The 12,811-nt window shown below is 39.8% G+C and overlaps 1 non-coding gene across 1 annotated transcript; it reads left to right on the forward strand.

Moving 5' to 3' along the window:
- Positions 1–3,632: 3,632 nt before the first annotated feature.
- On the forward strand, positions 3,633–3,739 carry LOC113268027 (U6 spliceosomal RNA). Its single transcript, XR_003321003.1, has one exon. It is a non-coding gene; the product is annotated as a U6 spliceosomal RNA (small nuclear RNA).
- The last annotated feature ends 9,072 nt before the right edge of the window (positions 3,740–12,811 follow it).

The following is a 12,811-nucleotide window of genomic DNA, read 5'->3' on the forward strand; positions in this document are numbered from 1 at the left end:
TAGGTGGGGTCTCTGGCAAACTGGAGATGAGTCGCCACCATTGCCCTCCTCCGATTCATTACTGCCAGTGGGGAGGGGGCCCGGCCTGGTCAGCCCAATTTTTATCATATAGAAAATTCAAATTTTAACATGAAATCTCCATAGCAACTAATTCACATTTTTAAAATAGTGAGTAGGTCAACAAAGCATGTCTGTGTCATTTTTGTCCCTCATGCTGCCTTGTCATAACCTCTGGCCTGGAGGCTCGAATCTGACATTATTTCTGGTAGCTTTGATTAAGTCCTGCTGGTTTTGCCTGATAGGATTCTCCCAGCACCGGCTTAAAACCAACCAGTCCGTGATGGTATTTCTCCAGGTTCTAGCCTACTCAGCCCATTGCAACCCTGGAACCTGTAGTTCCTATTAGAAGTCCCAACCCACCACTGAGAGGAGTGAGAAATCGTCTTGGTCATTATTCCCCACACCTTAATGTCACCATCAGAACATCCTCCCTCCAGCCTCCTGTCCAGTGATACTCATTTCTGGGTCTCTGATCCTACATCTCTCCTTTTCTGTTCACCTTCCATGTAGTACCAGTGGAATCTTTGGAGAATGCAAATCTGATTGTAGCATACTTCTGCCTTCCAATGACTCCACATTGGCTTCTTGCTAAAAGTCAGCCTCCTAAGAATCACAGTTAAGGCCTTGTGTGATCTGACCATCACCTTTCTCTCCTGCCTCATCTCCCATCACCTTAAGGACCTTTGTTTGGGAGCATCAGGAAGTAGCTCTGACAAACTGAAGTTGCACAGGAAGAACAAAGAGACCATTGTCCCTTGCCTGGATCTGTGCTTATCCACCTGCCCAATTCAGTCTGTGTAGTAGCCAGAGCAGTCCTTGTAACCTTGAATCAGTCCCTGTCTCTTCTCTGCTAAAAACCCTCCAAGGACTTCTCATCTCGTTGAGAACAAAATCAGAACTTCATCATGATTTGCAGCAATAAGTAACTTTCACGGAGCACTTCATGTACCAGGCATTTTTCCAAGTGCTTGACAAGCCATAACAACCTGGTGGGGTAGATTCTATTCTTAGCTCCATTTAACAGATGGAGAAGCTGAGGAACAGAGAGCTCAAGTAGCTTGATCAATGGCACAGGTCTGGAAGGTGGTGAATTCCAAAGGGATAGCTTGAGTCCGGATCCCAAGATCTCATCCACTAAGCTACACCAAATGCTGCCGGTGGTCTTCCAACATGGTCCTTGTTCACACGGCTTCAGTCTCACTCATTTTGCTGCTGGTCTTCAAACTTGCCACATCCATTCCAACCTCTGGACCTCTTCTCCTGCTAGCCCCCTGCCTAGAACATTCTTGCATCAGAACTCTGTGAGGCTCCTTATATCCCCTCTGCCAAGAGCCTTGCCCTGGCCACCCATACCTATGTAAACTAGCACCTTTCCTCCTGTACCATCATTCCCTCCATACTGCACCAATTTCCTCCAAAGCACTGGAAGGCTGGAGAACAGGTTTGAAAAGAGCAGGAACCAAGGAGTTCTGGAAGGTTCTTCTGACAGGAGCTGATGGGGTTGCTACAGGTCATTGGGGTGAGTCAGTTCTCATAAAAAAAAAAAAAAAAAAGCAAATTCACCTTTCCTCCACTCTTTTGTTCCGCTCGCGCCCACAACGGATTGGATCATGCCCACCCATGTTGGTGAGGACAATTTTCTTTACTCTGTCTGCTGATTCAAATGCTAATCTCTTCTGAAAACACATTCACAGACACACCCAGAGAAAATGTTTTACCGGCTGTCTGAGCATCCCTTAACCCCATCAAGTTGACACGTAAAATTAACTGTCACATCCTGGCTGTTTATTCTGACCTGCACTGAACTGGTTTTGTTTTTTGTGTTTTGTTGTCTTTTGCCCTCTGGACTTTGAAAAGTAAATTTGTTCCAATGCCACTCCCTGCCTGCGGTAAGGCCATCCACCTACCGGGTCTCAGTTAAAATTCCCGGGTCACGTCTTCATTCTCTTTGCTTCTCCAGAGGTTTTTAGCTTTCCCTGCGGCCTAAATGTTATCCTTAGAGAAACCTCTCTCTTATATTCTCCTTGCCTTTCAACCCTCCCACAACCCCAAGTCTCAAGGTCCTCTCATACCTCGCGGGCTCACCCTGACTTCCCAGAGAAAAGCAGCCAGGACTTGAATTAGAAGAATGGTCCAAGGGGTGCCTGGGTGGCACAGCAGTTAAGCATCTGCCTTCAGCTCAGGGCGTGATCCCGGCGTTATGGGATCGAGCCCCACATCAGGCTCCTCTGCTATGAGCCTTCTTTTTCCTCTCCCACTCCCCCTGCTTGTGTTCCCTCTCTCGCTGGCTGTCTCTATCTCTGTCGGATAAATAAATAAAATCTTTAAACAAAAAAAAGAGGAATGGTCCAAAGAAAGGATTTTGACTGATCTGTGCATGCAGTTTTTCCTTGATGTGCTGGAGACAAATGGAGGTGGGATTTCACAGAGAGCTCTTGTCTCTGCTCAGTGTCAGCAGCTGCTCCTAAGTCAACAGAGCAATGGTGTGTGTCTGGGATGAGAGAACAGAGGTTGCTTAAATTGTTTTCCATCCCCTCTGAAACCAATAAGTGCTACTCCATTGCTTGGCACAATTGCGTTCCTGAATGGTGCCCCAATGGGGTGTCAAATCAAATCTTAATCCTGTCAAATGCTGGCTCTGTGAGCTTCTGGAAGCAGGCATAAGGCCAAGCAAGGAGAGCTCAGGGGTCCTGTTCTAACTGGCCTGTGTAGGGGGGTCAGGTTGATCCACTCTCCTCAGTCTACAAGAGAAAGACTATCAGTCCTAACAAACATCCGGGGTCTTTAGAGATACCTTCTAATAGGTTTAATATGGTGACAAGCCATAGCGCGTGCCTAACTTTATGGTAAGGCTTGGCAAGGCTGACAGTGGTCAGAGGGCATGTGGTTGATAAAATGGTAGAAGGAGAGGTGGATGCATTTATTTAATTACCAAATAGTTAGACATTGGCTGGACACTATTCCAGACCCTGGAGCAATATCAATAAAGAAGACAGAGAAGATCTCTACACTCAAGGGGCTGATGTTCTAGACATGTCTCTCTCCAGTTCACTCTGGAACACCACGAGTCTTAAAAGATGAAGAAGAGCTTTCAAGAGATGTCATAGGATCAAAAAAAAAAAAAATCCCAGTCCCTCAGAGGTCCTGAGAATCCAGTCTTTCTTTCAGACTGCATGTCCTGACCCAACCAGCTTGCCCGGGTGTAGACCAGTTCCATGAATGAGAGGCTTCAATGCTAGTGCCAGGTGAAACTCTCATTTCTCTCCCCTCTACATTCATGACATACTGGGGCATAGGCTCACTCACTATAGTCTCTTTCACCAGGGAGGTATCCCAGAGGCAGTGTGCCTCTGACTCAAATCCAGTCTGCTTGATGGTATGAAGAGGTAGCTAAGATCTCAGGCCCTAATGTCAAGGTTTCGATCTGGGCTCTGCCACTTACTGGCGTGTGACCTTGGGCAGGTCCCCTACTCTCTGAGTCTCATTTTCCTCCACCTAAAAATGGAGAGAAGTACCTACTTTTCAGAGTCAAAGTAAGGATTCATTGAGACAATTCAGATAAGAAATAAGTAGTGCTCGCTTCGGCAGCACATATACTAAAATTGGAATGATACAGAGAAGATTAGCATGGCCCCTGCGCAAAGATAAGAAATAAGTAAATGATAGCTATTATAGGAATAATAATTACTTTGTTACTACTATTCATGTTTATTTTGTTTTCATTGAGGTATGATTTATTCACAATACAACGCACAGATATCAAGTGTGCGGTGTGATGCAATCATGTAACCACCACTTAAACAGGGAATATTTCCATAGCCTGGAAAGTTCCCTCATGCCCCTTTCCAGTCAGTGCTCCCTCCCTGAGAGGCCATTGCTTTCTGACTTTTGTCATCATAGATTAGTTTTATCTGTTCTCGAAAGCCACAGGAATGGAATGAGAAAGTATATTGTTTTGAGGGTATTTTTCTTATTTTTCTCAACATGTTATTATTTTATATTTTTTGAGATTCATGACTACTGGGCTATACCCAGGTTGTGTGTATCTACGTTCGGTTCCTTTTGGTGCCAAGTAGTTGTCAAGTGTAGTGATTTGCTTATCCATTCGGTCTGCCCAAAGTGGTTACACCCACTAGCGACGTGTGGCGGTACAGTTGCTCATGACCTCGCCAAGATTTGGAGTTCTCACTCTTTGATCTTAGCTGCAGGTTTTGTTAGTATTTGGTGTGCTGCTTCACTCATTTGAGGGCTGTTATGGCCCTAAGCAAATGCTGCCTTTGCTGAGTATTTGTTGGGGAACCCAAGGACTTTGACTTCTCTCCTCGGCTCCAGGTGTTCCAGGATCTTCAGAATTGGAGGAATTAAAGTCATTTTGAAGTTGGTGGTTTCAACACAAGTTACCAGCCGCAGGCTCTCTCTTCTCTAGGAGTGGTTCCTCTCAAAGGCCACATCTGCGCACTGAACGCATCACTAGCTCCTAGACCAGTCCTTCCGTGAGTAGGGGGGAGAGGAGGAGCTCCTCCACAGTGGGGCTCAAAGCTTTATGTCCCCCAATCCACCGAGAATCCTGGGATGAGTGGCATTAGTGGACAACTCTTGACTGTGTGTGCCTTGAACCCATTCCCTCCACATTTCTCCTAATAGATCCCAGTTTTCCTTTGTGAGCCTCCCAATCTTCAGTTCTTAGAGTTAGAATCACGTTGACCCCACTCTCTGGTTCCAGATTGGTACCCATGACACAATTTTGGCATCCAGAGACACAGGTCACATTTCAGAGACGGACGTGTGACTGGGCTGCCTGAGGCCATGTGGGGTTTTGGTGTAGCGACTGAGAAAGAGACAGTGTCCAGTGGGGGACATTCAGAACTGCTGAGTCAAAGCTGCCAGACCACAGGAAGAGCACAGGCAAGAGATGGAGAGAGTGGCATTGTTTGAAACTTGGTATTTTTTCATTAAGCCTTATTAAGCTGTATTAAGATATAATGGACCTATTATAGTCATACTCTTTAAAGTGTACGATATGATGAGTTTTTATAGATGCGTATACCAGTGACACCATCTCTAAAATCAAGTTAATAAACACAACCACCATGCTCAAAATTCTCCTTGAGCCATTTTATAATCCCTGCCATTACACATTCCTGAGCAGTCTGCTCTGTCCCTATAGACTAGTGAGTACTTTCTGTCATTTTATGGAAACGGAATCATACAGCATGTAGTCTACTTTTTTGCTCTGGATTCTTCCACTCAGGATCATTTTCAACCCTGCTGTTGTGAGCTTTATTGGTTCATGCCTTTTCATTGCCGAATACTAATCCATCGTATGAACCTACCATAGTTTGTTTATCCGTTCGCCTCTTGGTGGACATCCAGATTGTTTCCCTTCTAGGTCTATCATGAATACAGCTGCTGTGGACGTTCATGCTCAGGTCTTTGGAGCAATTGTTTCCATTTATCTTGGGGAAATTCCTAGGCCTAGAATAACCTGTCCTGTTTAACTTTTAAAGAAACCAACAAACAGTGTTGTAAAGTGGTTGTACTTCATATCCCACCATCAAGGTAGGGGAGGTCCTCTTGCTTCACTTCCTTACCAACACTTTGCATGAGTGTCTTTCTTAATTTTAGCCATTTCAATAGCTGTCTATCATTATAGTTTTTATTTAATTTCCATAAAGACTAGTGACGAGCATATTGCCATGTATTTATTTGCCATCCATATATCTTCTTTGGTGAAGAATATGTCGGATCTCTTGCCCATCATTTTACCAGGTTATTTGTTTTCTTAGTAGTGAGACATTTAAGAATTCTTTATATATTCTACGTGCAAGTTTTTGTGAAATGTATGCTTTGAAAATACTTCCTCCCAGGTTGTACTTTACCTTTTGATTTCTGTAAGTCTTTTGAAGAACAAAAATGTTCAATTTTAATAAATTCTCATATAGTGTTTCTTTTTATTATTTCTGGGGGGGGGTTGGTGTGTGTGTTCATTTTAAGAAATATTCCCTAACTTAAGGTCACTAACGTTTCCTCCATGTTTTCTGTCTAGAAGTTTTATATTTTAGCTCTTATATGTAGATCCATAGTCCATTGAGTTAAGTTTTGTATGTGAGGCAAGTGTTGAATTTCTTTGCCTTTTTTAAAAATATGGCTACTGAATTACTAATGAAAGGATTATTCTTTCCCCCAATGAATGACTTCACACTTTTGTGAAAAATCAGTTGACCATATATGTATGGGATCTATTTCTGGACTCTCAATTATCTATCTATCTATCTGTCTGTCTAATCTATCATCTATCTACCTGTCTAATCTTTATATCTTTACATAAATAAATAAATAAATATATATCTGTGTATATATATATATATTATATACATATCTTTATATAGAGATGTAGAAAGATTTTTACACCAATGCCCGCTGTCTTGATTCCTCTAGCTTTATAATAAGCCTCAAAATCAGATAATATGAGTTCTCCAACTCTGTTCCTCAAAGTTGATTTGGCTATTCTAAATCCTTTGCATTTCCATATAAATTTTAGAATCAGCTTATGATTTAGCACAAGAAAATAGCTTGCCGGGATTTTGATTGGAGTTTGAGGAGAATAGGCATCTTACAAACATCGAGTTTTCTGATCTACAAACACGGTCTATCTCTTTATTTTTTAGGTCTTCTTTAATTTATTTTGCCAATTTAAAAAATCATTTTTAGTGTACAAGCGTTCAACATCTTTTAGCAAAATCATCCATAGGTCTTTCATTTCTTAAAAAATAATGTCTAATTGCTCACTGCTAATATATAGAATTACAATTGAATTTCTGTCTTGAGTCTCTACAATGGCACTTTGAGCTTGTCTATTTGCCTGGGTCCTCCACTGGTCTCCAGTTCTTGTTCTTCTTCATTACGCTGGAGCATTTTGAGTATTTCTTATTCCTTGCCTTAGTCTCAGCCCACTTACTGGTCCCTTTGCATGGTATTCTTGGTCCCAGTTTCCATGCCCTCGTCATGAAGGCCAGCTTATCCTGAGCTCATCATTTGGAAGTTGCTCTGACCACTTACTTGTTGACACCTACTTAAGAGACATTGTACCCAAGATACTTACCATGCCTTTTCAAGAGGAACAAATTCAGCTGCCACAGATAAGTTGGTTTAGTTCAACCTCTGCCCATACCCTGATCATTCATCCCATTCCCTAGATACATGTAAACCACCAGTTTTTAAACTGAGTTTCCAGAATATCCCAGCTAGAATGCATAGTTTGTGAAGCTCTGCATTTTGTTAGAATAAAAGAAGCCTCCATAGTATGCATTCCTCCACATTCTCTGTGACATTATGGGGAGGGGCTCCTACTATAGTGTGAATTATAGAAGCAACAAATCAAAGATCATTCAATACTAAAAATATCCAGTTAGAAATGAAAGTGGGAGGAGGGGAAGCCCATTCACAATAGTCATAAAAACTATAAAATATCTATGAATAAATTTAGCAAGCACAGTACTTATCTGAATAAAACTATAAAATTTTATTGAAGAACATAAAACATGATCTGAATTAATGGAGAGACATAGCTTGCTCCTGAGTGGGGTGACTTTGTATCATAAAATATCCACCCTTTCCAAATTAATAAAACTATTTACCAAAATTTCTATCAGAATCCCCATTTAAAAAAATATTTTTTCCTTTTTGCATTGATTATTTTTTAGGAGAATGGGACAAAATAAGTTGACTAAAGAACAAATTTGGGTATTTTGAAAATCAGGAGTGTCAGAGTGAAAATTATCCTACCAGCTATATAAAAACATACTCTGAAGATACTCTAATCAAAACAGTATTGGCATAATAATAGATTTTGTAGTAGAAAGTGAAAGAATACAGAACAGATCCTGGTATATAAATAAATTTAGTATCTGATATAGATGATATTTTAATTCAAATAAGAAAACGAAAGGCCATTTAGCACAATGTTCTGGCACAACAGGCCATCTGTCTGGGAAGATACAAAGTTTAACCCCTACAATAAACAATATATAGAAATAAGCTCCAGCTGAATGAAAGATGTAATAATGAAAATAATTCACAGCAAAATATGATATACACTTAAGGAAAATGTTTGTAAGACCTCAGGTTAAAGGAAAACATCTTAAATAACACAGAACATTCAAAAAACCACCACTGAAAAATAAAGATACGGGAAATATGTTGTCATAAAATCAAAAGACAAGTGATAGATTGAGAAAAATATAAATCTGAGACATTGCAAAGAAAAAGCTAATGTTTTTATGCAGGGGACTGAGAAATTTTTGTTGTTGTTAATAAGAGTTTTTTGTTTTTAGTTATTTTATCATATGTATAATTAATATGTGTTATTATAATCGTTTCAGGTGAGGTGATGTTTGTACACACTGTGAAATGATCACCACAATAAGGCTGGTTACCATCTTTCACCATACAGGGGCCATACAATATTACTGACTATATTCCCCATGTTGTACTTTACATCCCCATGACCTATTTATTTTATAAGTGGAAGTTTGTACTTCTTGATCCACTTTGCCCATTTTGCTCCCCCCAACCCCATCCCCTCTGGCAACCACAAATCTCTTCTCTGATTCTATGAGTCTATACATTGTTTGTTTTCTACATATAAGTGAAATAATGCAGTGTTTGTCTTTCTCCAACTGGCTTATTTCATTTAGCATAATCATAGTCTCAAGTTTCATCCATGTTCTCAAAAAAGATTTCCTTTTTTATGGCTGCATAGTATTCCTGTTGTTGTTGTTTTTTTCCCCCCCTCCTAGGGGTTTTATGGTTTCAGGTCTTACATTCAAGTCTCTAATCCATTTTGAGTTAATTTTTTATATCACATAAGTAAGTGGTGCAATTTCATTCTTTTGCATATAGCTGTCCAGTTTTCCCAACATCATGTATTGAGGAGACTGTCATTTCCCCATTGTATATTCTTGCCTCCTTTGTCATAAATATGATTGACTGTATATGTGTGGTTTTATTTCTGGGCTCTCTAGTCTTTTCCATTGATCTATGTGTCTGTTTTTATGCCGTTACTGCACTGTTTTGATTATTATAGCTTTGTAGTATACTTTGAAATCAGGGAGTGTAATAACTCTGGCTTTTTTATTTGTTCCCAAAATTGTTTTTTGGAGGAGGTCTTTTGTGATTCTAGATTTATTTGTTCTAATTCTGTGAAAAATGCCTTTGGAATTTTGATAGGGATTGTGTTGAATCTGTAGATTGCTTTGGGTAATATGGACATTTTAACAATATTAATTCTTCCAATCTATGAGGGTGGAATATTTTTCCATGTATTTGTGTTATCTTCAATTTTAACTCCTTGGTTAAATTTATTCCTAGGTATTTTATTAATTTTGATATGATCGTGAATGCAATTGTTTTAATGATTTCTTTTTTAAAAAATATTTTATTTATTTATTTGAGAGAAAGAGAGCACAAGCAGAGTGAGGAGCCAAGGGAGAAGCAGACTCCTTATTGAGTAGGGAGCCTGATGCAGGGCCTGATCCTGGGACTCCAGAATCATGACCTGAGCTGAAGGCAGACACTTAACTGACTGAGCCACCCAGGCACCCCTGTTTTCATGATTTCTATTGCTGATCATTTATTATTGGAGTATAAAAATGCAATATATTTTTGTATATTAATTTTGGATCCTGCAACTTTACTGAATTCATCTATTAGTTTTAACAGCTTTTTGGTGGAGTCTAAGGCTTTGTATATATAGTATCATGTCATCTGCAAATAGTGACAGTTTTACTTCTTCCTTTCCAATATGGATTCCTTTAATTTATTTTTCTTGCCTAATTGTTGTGGCTAGGAATTCCAATACTACGTTGCATAAAAATGAAGAGAGCTGGCATTCTTGTGTTGTTCTAGATCTTGGAGCAAAAGCTTTCAGTTTTGGGGGTGCCTGGGTGGCTCAGTTGGTTAAGCCTCTGACTTTGGCTCAGGTTATGATCTCAGGGTCCTAGGATCAAGCCCCATGTTGGGTTCTGCACTCATCAGGGAGTCTTCTTGTCCCTGTGCCCCTCCCCCAGCTCATTCGCTCTTTCTCTTTCAAATAAATGGATAAAATCTTTTTAAAGAAGCTTACAGCTTTTCACCAATGAGTATGATATTAGCTGTAAGTATGTCATATATCCCTTACTATGTTGAGATATGTTCCCTCTAAACACACTTTGTTGAGAGTTTTTATCATAAATCGTTGTTGAATTTGTCAAAGCTTTTTTTCTGCATCCGTTGAGATGATCATATGATTTTTATCTTTCATTTTATTGATGTGGTGCATTGTGTATCATGTTGATTGATTTGTGGATGTTTAATCATCCTTGCATTCCTGGAATAAATCCCCCTAGATCATGGTGTATGATCCTGTTAATGTATTGTTGAATTAGGTATGCTAGAATTTGTGGAGGATTTTTGCATCTATGTTCATTAGGGATACTGGCCTGAAGTTTTCTTTTCTTTGTGGTGTCCTTGTCTGGGTTTGGTAACAGGGTAATTTTGGCCTTATAAACTGAGCTTGGAAGTGTCTCTTCCTCTTCAAAATTTGGCAGAGTTTGAGAAGCATAGGTATTAAAACATTTTTTGAATGTTTGGTAGAATTCAACAGGGTGAGTGGGACCATATGTGACCCTTTTAAATGAGGAGTTTCAGTTTGTTATAGCACTTTAGGTCCCTTGGACATCAGTACTGCTGGTTTTCTAAGCCAGATGTGTTGGGATCTCATCTCCCCAGTGTAGTTCCCAGGGGTGGGTGCCTGATCAAGGGTACAGATGCTTTGATCTTCTGGGAGAAGTGCTGGACTGGTGAGATCTCCCCCTATTGTATTTCACTGCACTGGAGGGTGGGGGGTTGATGAAATCGTATCTATGCCTCTCTACCCTTCTCTAGGTGGTCTTGTTATCTCCTTTGTGTGGAGAAGCAGTTCATCTAGTTCTCAGTTATTTTTCATAGGTAAATAATCTGTATGTATCTGTAGATTTGGTATGTCCATGGAAGGAGGTGAATTCAGGATCTTCCTATACCACCATCTTGCGGAAGTCCTTCCAAGATGTTAAGAAAAAATTTAGCATCTCAAAAAAAAGTTACTAACAAATGATATCAATAGAGTATTGGTAAAGACAATGGTAGGTATTTTTTGACCCACGAATCTCCATAGTGTAACATAATACAAGTTTCTGTATCGCATGAGACTGGGTCTTCCTGTGCAGTAGGTGGCCATTCCCGTGGTTGTTACAGACCCAAGCTCCTTCCGTCTTACAGCTCCACACTTCTCTAGGGCCTCAGAATCTTTGCCTTAAGCTGACACTTGGGGGAAAGGCATGAAAGATCACAGGTGGGAGGCTTGGGGGAAACAGGTGTGGGAGTGAAGAAAGCACATACTTCTGGTCACATCCCATTGGCCAGAACTCAGTCACATGACCATACCAAACCGCAAAGAAGGTTGGGAAGTGTAGTCTAGTTGTGTGCTCAAAAAGAAGAGGAAATGGGGCTTGATGATCAACTGCCACAATTTGGCAACTCACAAGAGCAGAAATTAGAAGCCAATAAACATATGATAAGATCCCCAAACTTATTAGTATTAGAGGAAACCAAATTAAAGCATCACTTCTCATTTGATAGACTGAAAAGAAATACAAGTGTTAACATACAGGTATGGCAAAGATTTGAGGGGAAGGAATACTTTCATGCATTTCTGTTAATAATAAGAAATACTACAGTCTGTTTGGGAAGCTGGCTGGCAATATTTCTTATACTGCATATAGCCTCCATTCCAGAAATCCCACTTCTGAAAATCTATTGCACAAAAACAAATGTATGAGTAATAAAAATGTGTATATGAAGATGTTGTTGAAGCATGTTTAAAATGGCAAAAACAAAAGCCAGAAATGTCCCGGATGTTGACCCATCAAAGAAGAGTTGAACAAAGCTCAGTACATTTATTCTGTGAGACATTATGCAGTTGTAAAAAGAGAGAGAAAGAGAGACAGAATTTGATTTACACATATTATTCTATAGGTATATTTACGATGTCCTGTTAAGTGCAAAAGAACCAAGGTGTAAAAGCTAATCTGAGTCTTGCCTAATTTTGTAAAATTATTTTCATAAAACATTTTGTGTATAAGTTTACATATGATTGTGTGAGTAAGAGTTATGAACAGTTCGTTCCAGTGGTTGAGGTAGCCAAGAGGCATTTGAAACAAACACACAAAATGATCGTAGTGTAAAATAAATATCACGAGTTTTACAAGCATGGGTTAAATCATTCATCCATATATTCATTCAAGTTATCTATTAACCCAAACCTCTCACTGGGTACTGACCTAAACAGATATAACAGATGTGATTTGCATTTTCAAGGAGCTTGCTGCCTAATATGATGTTGGGCATGAGCAGGTGAGCAAAGACAATACTGTGATAAATGCTTTAATGGGAAAACTTCGGAAGAGGGGCAGTTAACTTCACCTCAATGGACGTAGAAGACAATACCTATGTTCATATTCTGACACAATAAGTATCTAGGTATGTGCATAGAAGTTTCTAGACTCAGTTTTCCCATCTTTAACGGGTGCTGAAAATCCCTTAACTTACAGGATTGTTGTAAGGACTGAGTGAAATAGTAATTATAAATAGTCTATCAGAACCTGGAAAGTAGTAGAATCCTGGTAAAATTAGGTACCTTTGACTTTCTCTCAAATCACGATGCTGTGTCCTTTCT

This window comes from Ursus arctos, unplaced genomic scaffold (assembly GCF_023065955.2).
Source record: "Ursus arctos isolate Adak ecotype North America unplaced genomic scaffold, UrsArc2.0 scaffold_2, whole genome shotgun sequence".
Classification (NCBI taxonomy): Eukaryota; Metazoa; Chordata; class Mammalia; order Carnivora; family Ursidae; genus Ursus; species Ursus arctos.